The sequence below is a fragment of the Lissotriton helveticus genome, chromosome 5_1 (genome assembly GCF_964261635.1).
Source record: "Lissotriton helveticus chromosome 5_1, aLisHel1.1, whole genome shotgun sequence".
NCBI classification, from domain to species: domain Eukaryota; kingdom Metazoa; phylum Chordata; class Amphibia; order Caudata; family Salamandridae; genus Lissotriton; species Lissotriton helveticus.
The window spans coordinates 1,875,227,522-1,875,244,904 of NC_136065.1; the positions used below are offsets into that span (position 1 = coordinate 1,875,227,522).

A 17,383-nucleotide genomic window follows, 5' to 3' on the forward strand; every position below is an offset into this window, starting at 1 on the left:
TGGCCCTGGCACGACCTCTCGTCTTTCCTTTGAAATTCTTTTACGTATCTGCACAATCTTAGTTGAGGTTTCTTGTTCTGACGCCTGGATTTCATCGGATTGAAGTAGCCAATCTTTGGAGTCATGTATGGGATTGTGTGGCCCTTGCCTGGTTTCTTGGGTTTCATTAAAATGTGAGCCAATGAAAATTGTCCAGTCTTCTTCTGTGGCATAAGATTCGATACCCTGACTCCACTCGCTAGTCTTGATATTTTGCCAAACAGTGCACTGTTGCCGGTTTTAATATCCTGTGATAGTTTGACCACACAATCTCTTCTCCTTGTTTAAGTCCCCAAATCAACTTCCTTCGGTCGCCCTTTAGTCGTCTCCGCTCCTTGTTGAGCGACAGGGTCTCTCCTCCGTCTTCGAAGTATTTGATTGAACAAGGTCTTAAGCTTTTTTTAGATGAGTGTTATTTCGGAAATTTAAATGGCTCTTATGCCTCATAACTGTGACTGCCCCTTCAGCATGGCCATTGCCCTTTTGTTGTTTCAGTTTTATTTCGTACTGTTTATGTAAAGACCTCCCAGCTATCAACTAGATCTGTTGTTCCTGTTTGCACTTCGTCTAATATCTGTTTAGCGTGGAATAAGACTTTGTGGGTCATCAGTTCTGCATTTTACCCACCTCTCATTCACAGTGTATTGTAAGCTGTGTGCTTTAGCTATAGGTGGGCTTAGTATTGAAATGGCATCGATCGTGACTTCCTGGGGTAGATGGTCACTGTAATCTAGTGAGTCAATGTGGAAATCCCTTGCCCTTCGATACAAACTGTGTGAAAAGAATGTGAAATAAATTGTGAATCTGGCAGTTATACTGTGAAAGGCTGCTGCTTGAGGGCGGTCCACTGAGAATCTGCTATTAAGTGCTCGGAAGCCCAACTCTTCTAGTGTTGCAAGTAGTCCCTGGGCTGTTTTCGAGATTCTGCCTCCAGAGGTGTTATCTTGAGTTTGGCTCCCAAGCAAATGTATCCTCCTCACATATGGTATCAATAGTTGAGTTGCTAAACATATTTAGATTGAAATCCATGCTGATAATCCAACTGTGTGTATCCTCCACGTTTAATAGTTTTGTGAGCTCTTCCTTCAGCTGCTGCGCTCCAGTTTTTTTCTCAGGGATGTAAGTAGAGGTTTATCAAAATGATGTCCTTTTTGACCCTCACACGAATAGAAATTCGTAGCGCTTGCATTGCATTTGGCAGGGTTAGCTTCTGTGCAAGGGACACTACTGCATAAATGCTCCATATATGGTAAGGCCGCCCTTTTTATGACCGAACAGTGCGTTTTGCGTGGGAGGGATGAAGTTCAGATTATAGCCAGGAAGTGCTGGCGGATAGTCTGACCACGTTTCTTACAGTGCAATATCATCGAATCTTTGCAGCTAGGTATAGAATTGTCAGTAAACTTAATACCTAGGCCATTGATGTACCAAGAGCACAGGTTAAGAGTGTTGGAAGAGTTCACATCATTGTACTTATTTTTTCATTGATTTTCTGTTTTGACATTTTATAGTCCTGGAGAACCAGCTCCAGTCTTTATGGACTGGGCTTTTCAAGACTAATGATCTCTTATTGTGTCGCTCTCTGAGATCTGGGATGTTGGGGTGAGCCCCACACAGTATCGAAAATTATGGGAGACCGATAACTAAAGACTTTTTTTTACTTTAAAAATTGAGAGTATCCGACCTGAATCAGGCCTGTTGGCATGTACGAATTTTGTCTCACTCCCACGTCATCTCTATACATGTACATACTTTAGTTATTAATGCTTGAATCCACCAAGGAGGGGAAAATGCAGGGATTCAAACATGTTTTGCATTAATGACAAAAAACAAACTTCCTGGCAATTTCTCTGGTCTTCAGAGGTCTTCGCGCAGACTTCCCTTACCCACTGACTAGTATGGTTTGAGGCGGTCTTGTTGAATTGCAGGAAATGTTCCTGGCAGTCTTAACGTTTCCTGCCTTCCAGAATATCCATTCTGACTATTCTCTAAAGCAACCTTTTCCACCTTGGGCCAGTAAAAAGGCCCTCTTGATTTTTTGATTTTTTTTTTTTTCCAATTTATTTATAATTGATCAAATTGAAAAAAATGCACATGAATGGGCTTTGTTATGGTCCTCTTCATTCATTGCGCTTTTCAGCTGTCATTCAACTTAGTGCTTCCTCCCACCACCGTATACCGCATGGCGTCCTGGGTCGGCCCACGCCAGTCATTGGCTTTTTGTACCAGCTTGTGAAGTTAAGACCTTTTGGTTTGTCGGTGCTTCTTTATATTTGTTGTGGCCCCAGGGGAGCCGAGTGTTCTCCTGAAGTTAAATTAAAGCTGCGCTAGCTAAATAGCCTGAACATTGTTTACAAGTCATGTTGATTTATTATCAAGCTCTGATTAGAGGGGGCAAGCACCAAATTTACACAGAGCTGAGATATGGCACTAAAAGCAAAGTACTGCCAGTAGAAAGCCAAAGAGACAAATAATGGACGAAATGTGGAACAAATCATTCACCCCAGTCCAGAGACGTAGGTTAAATCCATTGTTCTTTTGCTCACCATGTCACCCCAGGTTGGACCCAGCCATATGCAAATCAGTCTTTACCCTGCTCCTCATGGGAGCAATCCAGCCGTAACTGCCAAGCCAGGTCATCCTGTGCCCTCCATGCCACTGGAGTCATGCTAGCCTGGCTGATGAGAGGTGACTCCCTGAAACTGGTCCCAGGATGCTTATTTCCGGTCCAGGGAGGACCAGGCCTGTCCGTTTGGCTGTACTGTTCCCATGGTGAGCAGGGTCAAGACTGATTTTTTTATGGTTGGATCTAAACTGGAATGGCATGGGGAGCAAAAAAACAATGTATTTGGGCGCTTGTTTCAGCATTCCGTCCATCAGTTCTTTTTTACATTAAAGGATCCGTCAGTCATGTCTTGTAGTCTTGTTTTCACTTTCTTTTACATTGAAGTAATACTACAAGCTCAGTGTGTGTAGGGGAAAAACTATTTTATATTGTGCCTGCTCTTGGGGTAACAGTAGCTCTCTAGTATTGAGGACACTGCTTTATTTTTTTTTCTGTACATTTCCTGCAAATGGCCAGTGCTGTTGATTTAACCTGCCAGTCTATACCCATTACTTTAGTTACTAGCTGCCTTTTAGAATTACTACCATACTTGTTCCTCCCATTATGCCCCAAACCAAATCCATTCTTCACCCTCCCCCCCCCCCACCCTTCCAGGTAGCGTCATGCTGGCTCACAGAGCATTCTTCTCCCCCCTAAATAGGCCTTTTGCTATGCAATGACTTGCAGGCCAAAATACTGCCTCAGTGTTTGTTCATATTAGGTCATTGCTACTACTGCGCAGGCGCAGCGTGTGCTGTGGCAGTGGGGCATAAAGGCCCCCTGCATCCCTGTTAGGGAAGTGTTTACTGCTCAGCTATACTGGGGAATCCCCATCTTGCCTTTGGCATCCTTGTCGACCTGGACCAAATTTTACCACAAGGAATTGGACAAAACCACCCGGTGGGTATGTGGAGTCCCCATGCGTTACTAAATCATAGTTGCCAACTGTCCCGTTTTCGCAGGGACAGTCCCAGCAAGTTGGAGACTTGTTGCAGAAACTGTACTTCTTTATTACACACACATGTAGGCAAACAAGAACTTTCCATCTCCAGCAGCTCTGTGCTGCAAACTGTCTCTGGGCAGGTTTTTCAAATGTTGGCAACTATGCCTAAGCTTCAACCCAACATAGAGTTCTACACTAAACATTGTCACAGTATTTCGCATTGCACGTCTGGCTCCACTCAGCCTTCGAAGTCGGGTCCGAGGAGAAGGCCTTGGCTATAACCAGGGAACCTCTGGCTCCAGAGAGACCTCTCCAGGCCGCCGCAGGTGGACGCCGCGTCCCGTGGCGCGCAGAAGGCGCGGGCCCTGGGAGAAGCGCTGGCTCCCGAAAGAGCCGGAAAATCGCTCATGAGCTGAAAACGTGCTTCAAGGTTGCGCTCTGCGCCGCAAATGTCAGCGGGTGCGGTCGTGTGAAATGTGTTCTTTCAGCATCCTAGTCTCTAACGGGGTCTATGTAAAGTTTTACAGTTAATGTTCTACTATTTTTGGTATATGCATTAACATTAATACCATCTGGTATCCTTGAAAAAACAAGGTATTTTAACAAGGTCTGCGTAGAATCTGTATCACTGTTAGTTTTGATTGTGACATTCCACGCGAAACACTGTATACTTCGCAGCGAGAATCCAGGCGCTAGCACGCTCTGCACCGCTTCTGGATTGGCCGAATATCGTGTGCCCGGCCCTTGGGCTTCTGCCAGCCAGGATTTCGCTTCGCAGGCCTGCGAGCGAGCCGCGCCGCGTTATCTGTGCCGGAAAATGTGCCAGGTCAGTGACCTCTGGAGAACTGGCACGTAGACGGAAGGGGCCGGGGCGGGCCGCGTTTGTTGTGCCTCGGTTACCATCTAGCGGCCGTGTGCGCTTGCACGTCGGAAATGTACAGATTAAGCACCCATCACAAGGTTACACTTTACATGGCGCACGCTGTACACTCGAGGCTACAGCATAAGCGTCCTGATACTGTAGGTGACAGGTGCTAGTGTATGGCCAAAGGGACCATATATAGGGTGATCAGAATCTTCTAGTCAAAAACTGGAACACAAATAGGACTGCAATTCTACTTTTACAACCGAGCGCACAGAATGACAGAGGCCGTAACAACATAATTAGAATGCAATTTTTAAATCCCTTAGAATGCCTGTTAAATAGTTTTAAGAGCTGCTAACTATCCCTGCTTTGGAAAACCTAAAGGTAATTCCCACCATTTTCAGTCGACCCTAAAAACCAGGACATGAGCTACATTTCCGAATCTGCCAGTACAGCTGGTGAAAAAACAGCTACTGTCCTGGTGAATCTGGGATGCCTGGTTATCCTACCATATACCAAACGTCCACTGCGCCTAGTAGCTACCCACACTGGTATTGTGCTCAGTTTTTTACGTTGCCTGCCAGTGGGTCTTGAGGCTCCCATTCAGCTACCTCCCCATGAGACCCTGACTTTCCTTGCACCTTCCAGAAGTACAGGATGCCTATAATGTTCACAGGCTTCAAACTTGGTTAGGTGTAAAGGTTCAGTCATTGAATGCTGGCTAGAAGCGGCCTGCATTCTAGCCAGCCCAGAGGTCCTGCCATCTTGCCATCAAAGTTTGTGAGCCATTCTTTCTATTACCTGAGCCAGACAGTGCTTAATTCGTAAATGGAAGAGTGTTGTTGCCCAAAGCTCTATTCAGAAGCCTGCATCGATTCTTTTAAATGTTAGCACCCTGAATAACAAAGCTGTGTAGCCTTCAGTTCACCCCAGCCCTCTTTAATCCATTACCAGACCCACATTCCCACTTAATTTTGCACTTGCATGTTGCTGCTTTCGCCTTTTTGTGACGATTCTTTCAGTCTCTCTTCCTCCGTTGTTCGTTTTGTCTCTCCTCCTCATGCTATCACTTAATGTCTGATGTAGAAATAGAAGTACTGGTCCCCAAAAATAAGTGCTGGTGCCGCCCTGTCTCAAATTAAGCTACAGCTGGGTATGACCGAGAATCCTCACATGTTGAAGTGGCCCACAGTCGGTGTTCCAAATGGGACACTCTGATCAATGCAGTCTGACCACCCCTGAGCTGTGCTGAATTATTTAACGAGAAAACTTCCAATGCTGTGAAAAGACCTCTCCTCTCTTGGGGCATCTCTGAGAATTTACTGTCTAGCCCTGCAATGCAAGCACATATACTGGATAAGCAGGCAAATCATGCTGTAGGCTACAGTGGCACCTACGAAAATAGTGACAGTTGCGATCTTGTTCGGATATGAGCGTTCAATATTTTTTTTTGTTTTCTTTCGGTCTTAACCCCTTGGCTGCTAAGCCCTTTACCTCTAGAATGTGAAGCCCTTTTCTGGCTATTTGTGGTTGTTCGTGCTTAGGCATCCATAATTGTGTCTCCATGTAAGGTATCCACATCAAAGTTGTGTCCTCCCCCTTCCATGAGTGTCCCTTTGCAAGGACTCCCATTGGCCTTGGTTTGGTTCAATCCTGTCATGGGCACTAGACCCAGTCACACGAGTGGGGCAGCATTTTTATTGGGACAAGTGGGGTAACGCTGTGTGATAAGAATTTTGTGGATTCCTTCTGATTCCAGAAGATTCTCACAGAAATGCACAGAAAAGGTGCAGTGTTATGCACATTGAGGTTTGCTAGGCAGTGTGGGTAAGAGAACCTTGAGATCCAAGAGGCACACCACCCTGTACTTTCCTGGGTGTCTTGTTTTCAAAGATGCCTCGGTTTGTTAGGTTTCTCGCGGTGGCTGCTGAGTCCAGACCCAAAACCTGCGGCTACCCCTTTTTCTGATGTTTCCACATTGCGCTTTGGACCCTGGCCTTTTCTGGTCGTTAGACCTAGCCACTCGGGTGAAGCACCATTTTTATCTGGAGACCTGTGAACTCTTGGTGGCAGGAAATGTGTGGCCCCCCTCAGATTCCAGTTCTGAGAGTCCCAGAAATAGGAAGAAAGGGTGTATTTTAGTCTGAGGTTTGCAAGGGTCTCTGGGTTAGGAAACTTTGTGGGAGTCACACAAGACAAACCACCCTGGAGTCCCCCTGGTGTCTAATTTATGAACATTTCTGGGGGTGGTAGATTTTCCCTAGGAACAATGTACATGCTGGCAGAGAGACAGAAAAGACACATCACTGAAACACTAACTACTACTAAGGTTCACACCTACTAATTGGATTTGGCGTGAGGGCAAATAAAGTTAAATATTATACATTTTATTACCATAAGATTTCAGGAAAATTAAAGTGTGGAAATCACTGTTAATACAATAATGATTTAATGAGCCAGTGATTCACAGCTTGTAAGCCGTAAAACCACAGCAAGGTACCAACCACTTCACCGGCCACTCACACACCTTTCATGCGTCATTCACACCACCAGCCGCCAGCCCAGCATGTTACAACACTCACATTAACAAATGGAACCATTCAAGGATCCATCACTTTCATAAGCCCGCAGGACTGACTCAATCATATTGCCTGACCCGGTGGTGTATGTTGGGGTGGGGCGCATGGGTGTGTGTGTGGCAAATCACTAAACACACTACCAGCCAAACTCCAGAACAATTGGACCACTTGTGAGCTGGGGAAATGTGGTGATTGGTATTTAGGTGACTGTGTCTGTAGTGGCTTGCTGCTGGTCACTTCACACACTGGCAGCCAAATGCCAGCCACACACACTGGCAGCCAAATGCCAGCCACACACAACGGCAGCCAAACACTACTTGGACATCATCATAAAGCTCCACACAACTAGCACAAAGCTCAGGCAGGAAAAAATAAAACCTCCCACTAAAAAGGCCACATTTTTTTCAAATGGTAAGAAACAACCTATTGGTAGAACATGAAATACCAGCTATGACTGCATACACAACCGTTGTAGCTAAGCACATCAAACTACTGCCAACCAGCCATCTAAAGAGAAAATGTATAGCAATACAGACCACACTGAGTTCCCTTTTATTGTCATGGTTGCTCACAATACTGGAGTTGTGCATGGCACAAATTAAAACATGTGGACATAGACCGGCGAGGATTAAAACGACACTCGGGACAGTACATGCAGTTCTCCTTTCATACTCTTCTTAGGACACAAGCTCTACATCTCCGACAAGAAAAGGCTTTTTTGGGTGTTGGAGGAATGTATTTATGAAAGTTGATGTATTTCGATCCAGCCACATCCTCCACCACTCCAACTTTAGGAACCATTTGCCTGCTCAACTGCAACAAGGCTGCCAATTACAGACTGCTGAGACTGTTCTCCAGAATCCAAGATGATTTTTGTACAATTTTTGTAAACAACATAAGCTTTGAAGGATGCTATTTATTTATAAAGTTTTATATAGCAATGAAACAAATGAACAGGCAACTTCTTATACCAGATATAGGACTTCCAAGCAGCATTGTAAGGCTCCAACCTTTGCTCTACTCTATGTACTCCTCCCACATGCTTGTTGTAGTCTAGATTGCACACTGGTGTACGCGCTTCTGCAACCTGACTCCATACAGTCGCAGAACTTTCGTTATTAATGTTTATCAGCATGCGGATATCTCTCCTGTCAGAAAATTTCACAGCAATGAGTTCATTATTGCGCAAAGCACTGTTCTGGTTCATGTTTTTTTTTACTCAAGGTCTTTGGGGAGACCTTTACAGTTCGTGTGGATTATTTAACATGCCATGGTACCCACTCTGAACAATTCTTTAAATAATTGCTCACTTGTGTAGAAATTGTCCATGTATAAATAGTGACCCTTGTGAAAAAAAAATACTGGCGAGTTCCCACACAATTTTATCACTGGCTCCAAAAGTGAAAGGACAACCAAGGGGGTCAATTGAAGAATCCGTACCAGTGTACACCCTGAAATTATACGCATATCAAGTAGCACTTTCACACAGCATATACAGCTTAATACCATAATATGCTCTTTTGCTGGGAATGCATTGTATGAAAACTAAACTTCCCCTAAAACAAGACTAGAGACGACAACACAGATTTATCTTTCCATGGAACATAGGTCTCTGAGAAATGGTCAAGGACAGGCCAAACCTAGAAGAGACAGTCACATTCCGGATGATCTCATGGCAATGCTGTAGCATTCTCCACAAAATGCAGGATCTGCTGCAGATGCTGATCTTGGCTCATAGTTGCTGGACATATATCAGTTACCATTGAGGGACTAGTAGACCATTATAAAGAAAATAATGGCTTCCTTATCAATCCCATCAGCAAAGTTAAACCCCAGAACTGCTTAATCTCCTGGAGATGCGTGGGAATTCACTGGGTAGCACTGATGTGTGTAGAGTGTGGTGCTGTTGTCCCTTAAACTGTTCTGCGTGCAAATTAGTCTGCTCAATAATATCATCCAAAAAGACATCAAACAGTCAAAGAAATTGATAGGCAAAATGTTCATTCTATTGACTCTACACCCGAAACGACCACTAAAGGCAGGCAAAACCAGCTGCACCATTTTCGGGGCAACCTAGTGTTCAGCACTTCCAATGGGAAGTCTTCCAGCCCCTGTCTGCAGCTTAACTTGCTCTTGCTGTACTTCTGGCATATCCCTGCCCTCCTCTAAACGAAGCACTTCACCAGTATTAATAATGGAATCATCAGAGGATTCCTCTCAAATGGAAAATTCACTTCCAGAATATTCAACTTGGTCCCCTGCCTCAGATGCAGAGTTAGTCTCAGACCTGCTCAGAGGCAGATTCAAAAAGCAAACCTACAGCCTGCTGGGAGGTCTGCTTACGGGTAGCTTTAATGTTTGCTTCTGAACGCTGTGTCAAACTAGAACTCAACAAACTACTGTTTCAAAGAGCAATAATAACTATTGATATTAAACTTGAAAAACACAATCCATGCAATGAACTTCATACTCTAACAAAAAAAAATACCTCCCACTTGCCACAGACAGTGAGGCTGAGGATCAACTACACCTACTCTGCACAGACACATTAAGCACCAACAATATCCCACTAGAAAGGAAAAACAAAAATTACACACAAGATAACACTATATGGATCTTTCACAAATCCAAATGTGAATTTGAAAAAAAAAATGAGCTAAATGTTACAATTATTACAACCGTTAAACATTCAAGCAGGGCACTGATACTCATTTGAAGTAGATATTACCAAAAGTTTATTTACCGAACACTTGTAACTACACAGCCTGTAGATGCAAAAGTAGCAAAACTACATGCAGGAGTCGCCACCAGGGAAATCGAAAGCTTTGCAACAGAATAAAAAGGACATAACATTAAGATCACTTATGCAAATAATGACAAGAAATTAAACCAATAACATTATAAAACACTATGAAGTCTGCCCCTGAGGGTAGTTCCGCACCACAAACATTCTATCTGCCCCCAAGGGGGGCACAAAGCAAAGGCAATACATTGTAACACTAGAGGGGAGTGACCCTTGCCCCAGCCAAACACAAGTTCACACACCCCCACCATCAGAAAGCTGGCCACACATCGCCAACCAGAAGCCAGTCAAACACACGGGCAGCAAAATCCCCAGTTCAAACACACCATTAGCCAAACACCAACCACAGACCATTCCTGCAAACTGCTAGCCAAACTCCTATTCACACACAATCCTGGAGACTTATTCTAGTCTAGCCGTTTTCTGCTCTCATCCAGCAGGCAGATTGGCCTAAAAAGTCATATCTTCCCCAGGGAGAGCAGAATACAAAGGACCTGTGTCAAATAGTGGGGAGCGACTCTTGACTAGTTGTCTGTCCCTGGGGACTGATTAGCATAAAAAAATTCCCTGGATTGGGGAGGTGGAAAGGAGCCACAAAGGGTCCCCAAAACAGGGGAGCGACCCTTTGCCAACGGGCTGCTCTCTACCATACTCCTACAATTAGGCCCTTGGTGTCTAGTGGTTTTCTGTCCCCTTGGGAGCAGACTTCCCTAAAAAATGGCTGGTCCTACCCCCGTGCGGCAGAAAATGGCCAAAACATGGCCACAAAAAGGGGGAGCGACCCTTGTCCAAAGGGCAGCTCCCTAGCATACATCAAGTTCAAGTTTAACATTTGTATAGCGCACTACTCACCCAGGGGGTCTCAAGGCGCTTGAGGGAGGGGGGGGGAGTTTATTTATCGAAAAGCCAAGTTTTTAGTTGCTTTCTGAAGGAGAGGTGGTTCTGTGTAAGGCGGAGATGGGTGGGGAGAGAGTTCCAGGTTTTGGCCGCTAAGTAGGAGAAGGATCTCCCCCCCCCCCCCCCCCCATGGTGGATCTATGGATGCGTGGAATTGCGGCGAGGGCTTGATTGGACGATCATAGTTGGCGGGTGGGGTTGTAAAAGGACAGACGCGTGTTGAGGCATTCAGGTCCTAAGTCGTAGAGGGCTTTGTGTGCGTGGGTGAGGAGACGGAAAGTTATTCTCTTGTTGACGGGGAGCCAGTGGAGGTCTTTCAGGTGACCGGAGATGTGAGTTTGGCGGGGGAGGTCTAGTATGAGTCTAGCTGAGGCGTTTTGGATGCGTTGGAGTTTTTTTCTGTAGTTTGGCTGTGGTTCCGGCGTAGAGGGTGTTTCCGTAATCCAGTCGGCTTGTGACATGTGCAATAAAATCCCTGGTGTCTAGTGCTATTACGACCACTTTGGGGGCAGAGCGGTCTACAAAATGGCTGAGTTGCCCCCAGGGGAAGGGGGGGGGATGTTGGAAACCGGCAAAACAAATGCCCATATATTTTGGGGAGCAACCCTTGTCCAAGGGGCTGCTCCCAGACATGTAGATACTTGACATCCCTGGTGTCTAGTGCATTTTCACCCGCCTTAGGGGCAGTTTGGCCTAAAACATGGTTGATCTACCTGTAAGGGGGGCAGAAACAAAAGAAAATGTTCTCTAGAGGGGGAGCAACCCTTGACCAAGGGGTCTCTCCTTGTAAAATACATAATTACCATCATCCCTAGTGTAGTGGCTGTTCGCTTCCCGCACCAAAAAGACATCCCAGGTGTGTAGTGGGTGCATTCCTGCTGCACGATCGTGGTCCCTGCCGTGATCATACAACAGGAGTGCACTGAAGAAACCCCCTGGGAGGGGGGGAGGACCTTCTTGATCCCGGGTGTGCTGCTTCAACCCTAATCCCTACCTCAGCAGGCAGACTACCTGAAGAAGGTCCTGGATCCAGGACACGCTGGAAGCAAATAGCTTTCAGTTGTTTTCTGGCTCCTTATGATGTCGTCGACGCGCCATGTGAGCTGATGTCATTATTGTGGAGGGGGGGGGGGTGGGGCAGCAAAAAAACTTCCGTTACAATTCCCCGGGAACTAATGCGGAGCCAGAGGAGCACCAGTGCTTTCCTCATGGGTGGGCGCTAGGATGTGCTGGACACATCCTCAGCACCCGAGTGCCAGTGCTGAGGACGTGTCTAGCACGTTCTTGACACCCAGCAGGTTAAGGAGGTTATAGCAGATTTCCAAAAGGTTACCCCTTGTTCCCAGAGTAAGAAAGTAGAAAGTAAGCTTGAACAGAAAAATTCTGCAAACAGTTCAAAGTTCAGCTGCGTTTCTTTTAATTGACTTTTTTCTTGCTATGTGGTGAATTACTTCGTAGGGCTCAAATTTAGGAGTTTACAGAACTGCACTTAAAAAAAATTGCATATCAATGCATTTATTTTGCTTAAAAAAAACAGGCGAAATTCACTCTATATTGTGGTTGCCGAGGCCATAAAATTGGTTCTCAATTTTTAAATGTCAAACGTAGCAGTTTAAAAACAACTATGATGATTGCTAGGTGTGATGCTCAATTATAGTCGATGGTGCTGTTGACGGTAAACAAGTGAGATTATGCATTGGAAAATGAATTTCACACCCTTCTGACATATATACGCTTGACACAGCAAGGATTATATGGGTTCTAAATAATGCGAGGAGGGAACATTGACTAACTCCAGGTTGTGTTGCAAGAGCCAAACCTCGAATAGCGGTGCACAAGTTCCAAATCCATTAACTATGACCAGCATAAAGTCGATGCTGTCCTAAACCTCTTGATCAGTAGCATGTGGATACCGTTGGCAGTTGATGCTGGGTTTTGTAGCAAGCACTAGGTGTCGGCCTGGAAGTCTCCATGTAAAACATAAATCTAGGGTTTTTGTTGCTTTTCAGAAATCTGTGCTTTCTAGACCATTTGATCGCCATGGTTTCAGCATCATTTTCTGAATGCATCTACTCACAAATTAGAAAAATCTTGAGCCACGTCATCTTCATTGTGGAGTTTCTCTGTGACCTTGAAGTAGATTGTCTTGATCTGTAATTCATAATCACGCACATCCACCGATTGTCTACCTCCTAGCCCTTTCAATCTAGTATTGTGGTTTTTTAAATTTAATTTTTTGCTTTTTTTGTTTTTATTATGTGCAATTGCCCTTGTTTTTTATTATATTTTTTAAATTTAATGTGGTAAGAAGTTTTAACTTCTCTTTTTGGGACTTAAAAATCACTTAAGTAGTCAAAGCGTCCATTTTAGTTTGCAAGTAGGTAAAAAGAATTGTGCTAATTAATAACAATACAACACTCCCCGAGTCCTGAGGGGTAGTGTCAAGGGACCGTTTCGTTTGCGGTGCCTGCAGCTGGGTGAATGGGCTTTTCTCAATGCGTGAATACAGCATCAACACTGATTTTTACTGGGACTAATTTAGGCAAAGATCACGGGACGGTGCCAAGACTTAAAGATGCAGCACCACGTGGACATTTTCTTTCTAAAGGCAATGGGTCTTTGAAATCAGTTAAGTAGCGTCACTTAGTGCTCCAGCCTCCAGAGCCCTGTGTTTGTGCTCCAACGCCCCACACCTGGATCCAGTTTTTTGGCAAATAACAAAGAAGATTCAATTCTAACCATAGCCGGTCTTTTCACTTTATTGGCCTGGATTGGCATTTTGAGTCATTTGGGTTTAGGCACTATGTAAACAATACTAAAATTGAAACTGTCCTGTACTGCAAAATCGTATGGCCTTTCTTTTGTCACTCCTATTGGCCCGGGTCTCCTTCGCACCAGTCAAGGTGAGGGTGGGGGTTGGAACTCCTGCTGGCACCTTGTTAAAGTCCGCCTCTCTCACTCTGTCAGGAGCCATCTTTTGAAAAAGTGAAGCATCCAGGATAATGCTTTATTGCAGTAAATACGCCTGACCCCGCAGATCAGTGTATAACCTGACATTCATTGGCTCGAGGTGGGTCTACCCGGCCTTTCATGATAATGGGGGGATGAAAGTTTCATTACATAACTTTGCACCATTCGGTTGGGTTATAAATGGCTCGTGTGAAGCAGGAAGAGAAACTGTACCAGAGGGTGTGCTCCGTGGTGTGAGGAACAAGGAAAATAAGAAATGGGCTCAGTACATGGGCCTGGCAGCCCCTCCTGCAGGTCCTTGTGCCTTATGTCACCTGGAAAGCATAGTATATACATGGCAATTAAAATCTGCTTTATATAGTACTTACTGACAGTCGTTGATTTGCAGCACTATAAATAACTCTAGTTGTTTCACACTTGCACAGCAATACAGAAAAGGCTTTTGTAAAATCGCTTTGAGACTGGATGAGTTTCATTATCGTTAGTGTGGGACCGGTCACACTGACATGAAGGCGAGACAAGAATGACACTAAAATCATTCCAAAATCTTTTGCGCGAAGTAGTTACTCAGCTATGGAATCCGCGAGCCCTTTAAGAAATTACACGTGCCTTCTGATTAAAGCGGCAAGGAAACCATAGCCAAAACAGATGGCCCCTGCGCTCCGCTGCTAGCTCCCGAGAGCAAAACGCTCTGGGAGTAAACATTTCCCAAAAAGCTGGGACATCCACACACCTTTGGCCAATTGTGTGCTAAAGCCAGACGCAAAGGCCAATAGCGTGTGAGCACCACATGCATGAGCTTCTACAAAAGCTGAAGTGATTCCAAGAAGCTGATTTCCTAGAGCAGCGCATGCACGCTGCCCTAAAATCGAACTAAAAAGCACCAGTAACTTAAATAAAACAAAGGTTAAGGTGACTTGATAGGGAATTGTAATTTATCTTACTTTCCATACAAAAAAACTTTGAAATTTACTGCAATAAAAACAAATGTTAGAGAGACATCAGTTAGTTTAAAATGGTAGGTTTTAACTGACATTTTCAAATAAATAAACCACTGAAATGCAACAGGTCTAGTTTATCTCAAATAACTATTACTCATGCCCTAAAGTAACCAACTTGCACCTACGCCAGGCAATGCTTATGACCTCCCATATTACAACACCCATGACCCGTTCTGTGACATCATTAATGACAACACTGTGCATGGGTGGGGGGTGCGAGTTGGTTACTTTAAGGCACAAGTTATAGCTGTTGGCTGGAAAGAGGAAACTGAACAAGCAGTTTCTGAAAGATCAGACAAATATAGTGGCATGTTCTCCTAGTTTCCTCTTTTGCGGATACCAAACTTTTATTTTTATGAGCTACCTAAGAACCTCAATCGCCTTCTTTATGATCGTGGTGGAGACTCAAAGCAGACCCATTAACAGTGCAGCAGCATAGGAGCTTGTGGTGGGGGTGAGTGGCCCTCTACAACCCAATTATGAATGGACTTTATGAATTAACCAAAAGGTTTTGGGCCTCCATACTCCTTGCTTGCATTTGGCCCTTTGGTGCAGCACTGCAGTTTGTTCACTGAGGTGGAAGGAAGGATGTTGAGTTGGCATGGCCAAGACCTAAAGTTAGTCGTGGCACCACGCATGTGCAGACAGCCTCATTGCGCAGTCACTGTGGGATCTAATTGCCCAATATCCTCGATGCAAAACGTTTCTTTGATCAAGCACGCCAGGTGTGACTTAAAGTGTGCTTAGTCACAGAGGGATCCAGCGACAGCTGCATCCGGTGGAATGCTGTGCTTGACAGGTAGCATTCCATTCCAGCATTCCACTGGGATGCCACACGTTTTGCACTCTATTTCCTGGCTGAAGGTTAAATTGTTTCCAATAATGCTAGCGGTCTAGTTTTAAAATGATCGTTGAACGAGAAAGCTAATAGCGCCCATCTAAAAAACATCAATGCTATGAGGGCACATGGTAGTGGCGTGCCAGACTGCCAGTGAAATATCTGGTGTCATATTCTACTGTCACAGCAATGTTCAGTACATCACCATGATGCTTACATCTCGACAAATTAGTTTTGACTGTTCATATCTCATAGCAATTTAAGATTGAATGGATTGGAAAAGGCTGTGCTAGACATCGAACACTGTTTCAAGACAGACCGATAAATGTGGTTTCTGGAGTTTTATAGCATGTGGTGCTTATGTTGGATTTTGGCTGGATCAGCACTTCACGTGTTATCTATGCATGTTTTGCTATTATTTGTAATGTCCTTTTTGAAGATTCTTCTTGTTCTGGAAACGTTTTAACTTGCGGCTGAACAACCTTAAAGAAAGGTAATTGAGGGTGGCTGGGAGAGAAGATTGTTTCTTGCTGGAATGGGTAAAGTGTTTTGTGAAGGTGTTTCTTCAGATGTGTACATGGGAGTCCACCTACCATTAAGATAATGGTATGGGGCAAAGAAGACCTGTTGGTGAAAACTGAACTGAAAAGATTAACTTTTTTCTAACCGAGTAATGTGTTACAAGCAGTTTCTTCCTACCAGAAAATTGTTAGTTTTGGTGAGTGTAAAAGTCTCTGAAATGAGAGAACGCAAGAGATCTGGATAATTGGTTGAATTGATGATGCAAACCATCTTTGACTGTATCATAAGTTCTGGTCCAGTTTTTGTGGTGCTGTATTGCTTTTTGTAAGGTTCACAGTTCTGTCAAGAATTCATCTGCCTCCCCACTCTGTACTCCAGCGTTTGGTAAAAGATTATAGTTTCTCAGTAAAGTGGATGTAGTTAACATGGTGTGTGTGATAAGGTGCTTAGGATGTGAAGCAGGAAATTATTTCGAAGTACTAAGTTGCGATACCAAGTCCTCTATCCCTTTATAAATTGCGGTTTTGCAGACACCCCAGGTGTACAGTCTTTTTCATAAGTAGTCGTCCTTTCACCCACCAATAGCATGACTTGTTTATCATGGATTCAAAACTCTATGAACCTAAACCTGGGAGAGCTGATGGTGCCACCAGCAGTTTCGACCAACTGGTCGTCCATGAAGACTTTGCCAGCTTGACATGTTCTTGCTTTTCATATTTGGAGAGGTCTAGACCAAAGTGGGGCTTTTTGGTAACTTGCAGAATCCTGGGAGAATATCTGAACCATAGTTCGGATTTGATTGTCAATCTGCTGCTATGGTCCACTTCAACAATTCTTTTTATTACCGAACCCATTTTCTTAAGTTATCCTCCTAGAATGAATATTTTAACGAGGTAATGTACTTTATTCCAGTGTAAACGGGATCATTCACCCCTCAGGGATGGTCTGATTCTTGCATATACAATTCTATCTCGCCCATCATGGAGTGGGGTCTTCCTTTGATGGCCAAGGGATTTTATCGCCCTCATCCCCCTTTCAAAGCTAGAAATAGTTGCAGCTAGCCACCTTTTGGAGTTTTGGTTTAAAGTGTGTTTCTTTTCTTTAATGGTTCAATCACCTCCCGAACTCCTGTGTATTTCTAACACTTGGAAACTGTCCTGGGTGCATGAGGCATTCTTGGCTTTTTTTTTTTTTTTAAAAACGTTTACGATACCTTGACTTTCTGACACTAAATCTCAACCCTGTGTGGAAAATTCATAAAACCGTAAAATGTCAGATTACTGAAGTGTTTTCACAGGCCGAGTCCTTGGTGTCGGCGCAA

General features: G+C 44.4%; 1 protein-coding gene across 1 annotated transcript in view; it reads left to right on the forward strand.

The window, feature by feature from the left end:
• VAT1 (vesicle amine transport 1) overlaps positions 1–17,383 on the forward strand; it is a 239,352-nt gene that overhangs the window by 71,920 nt on the left and 150,049 nt on the right. The gene's annotated exons all lie outside the window — the stretch shown is intronic.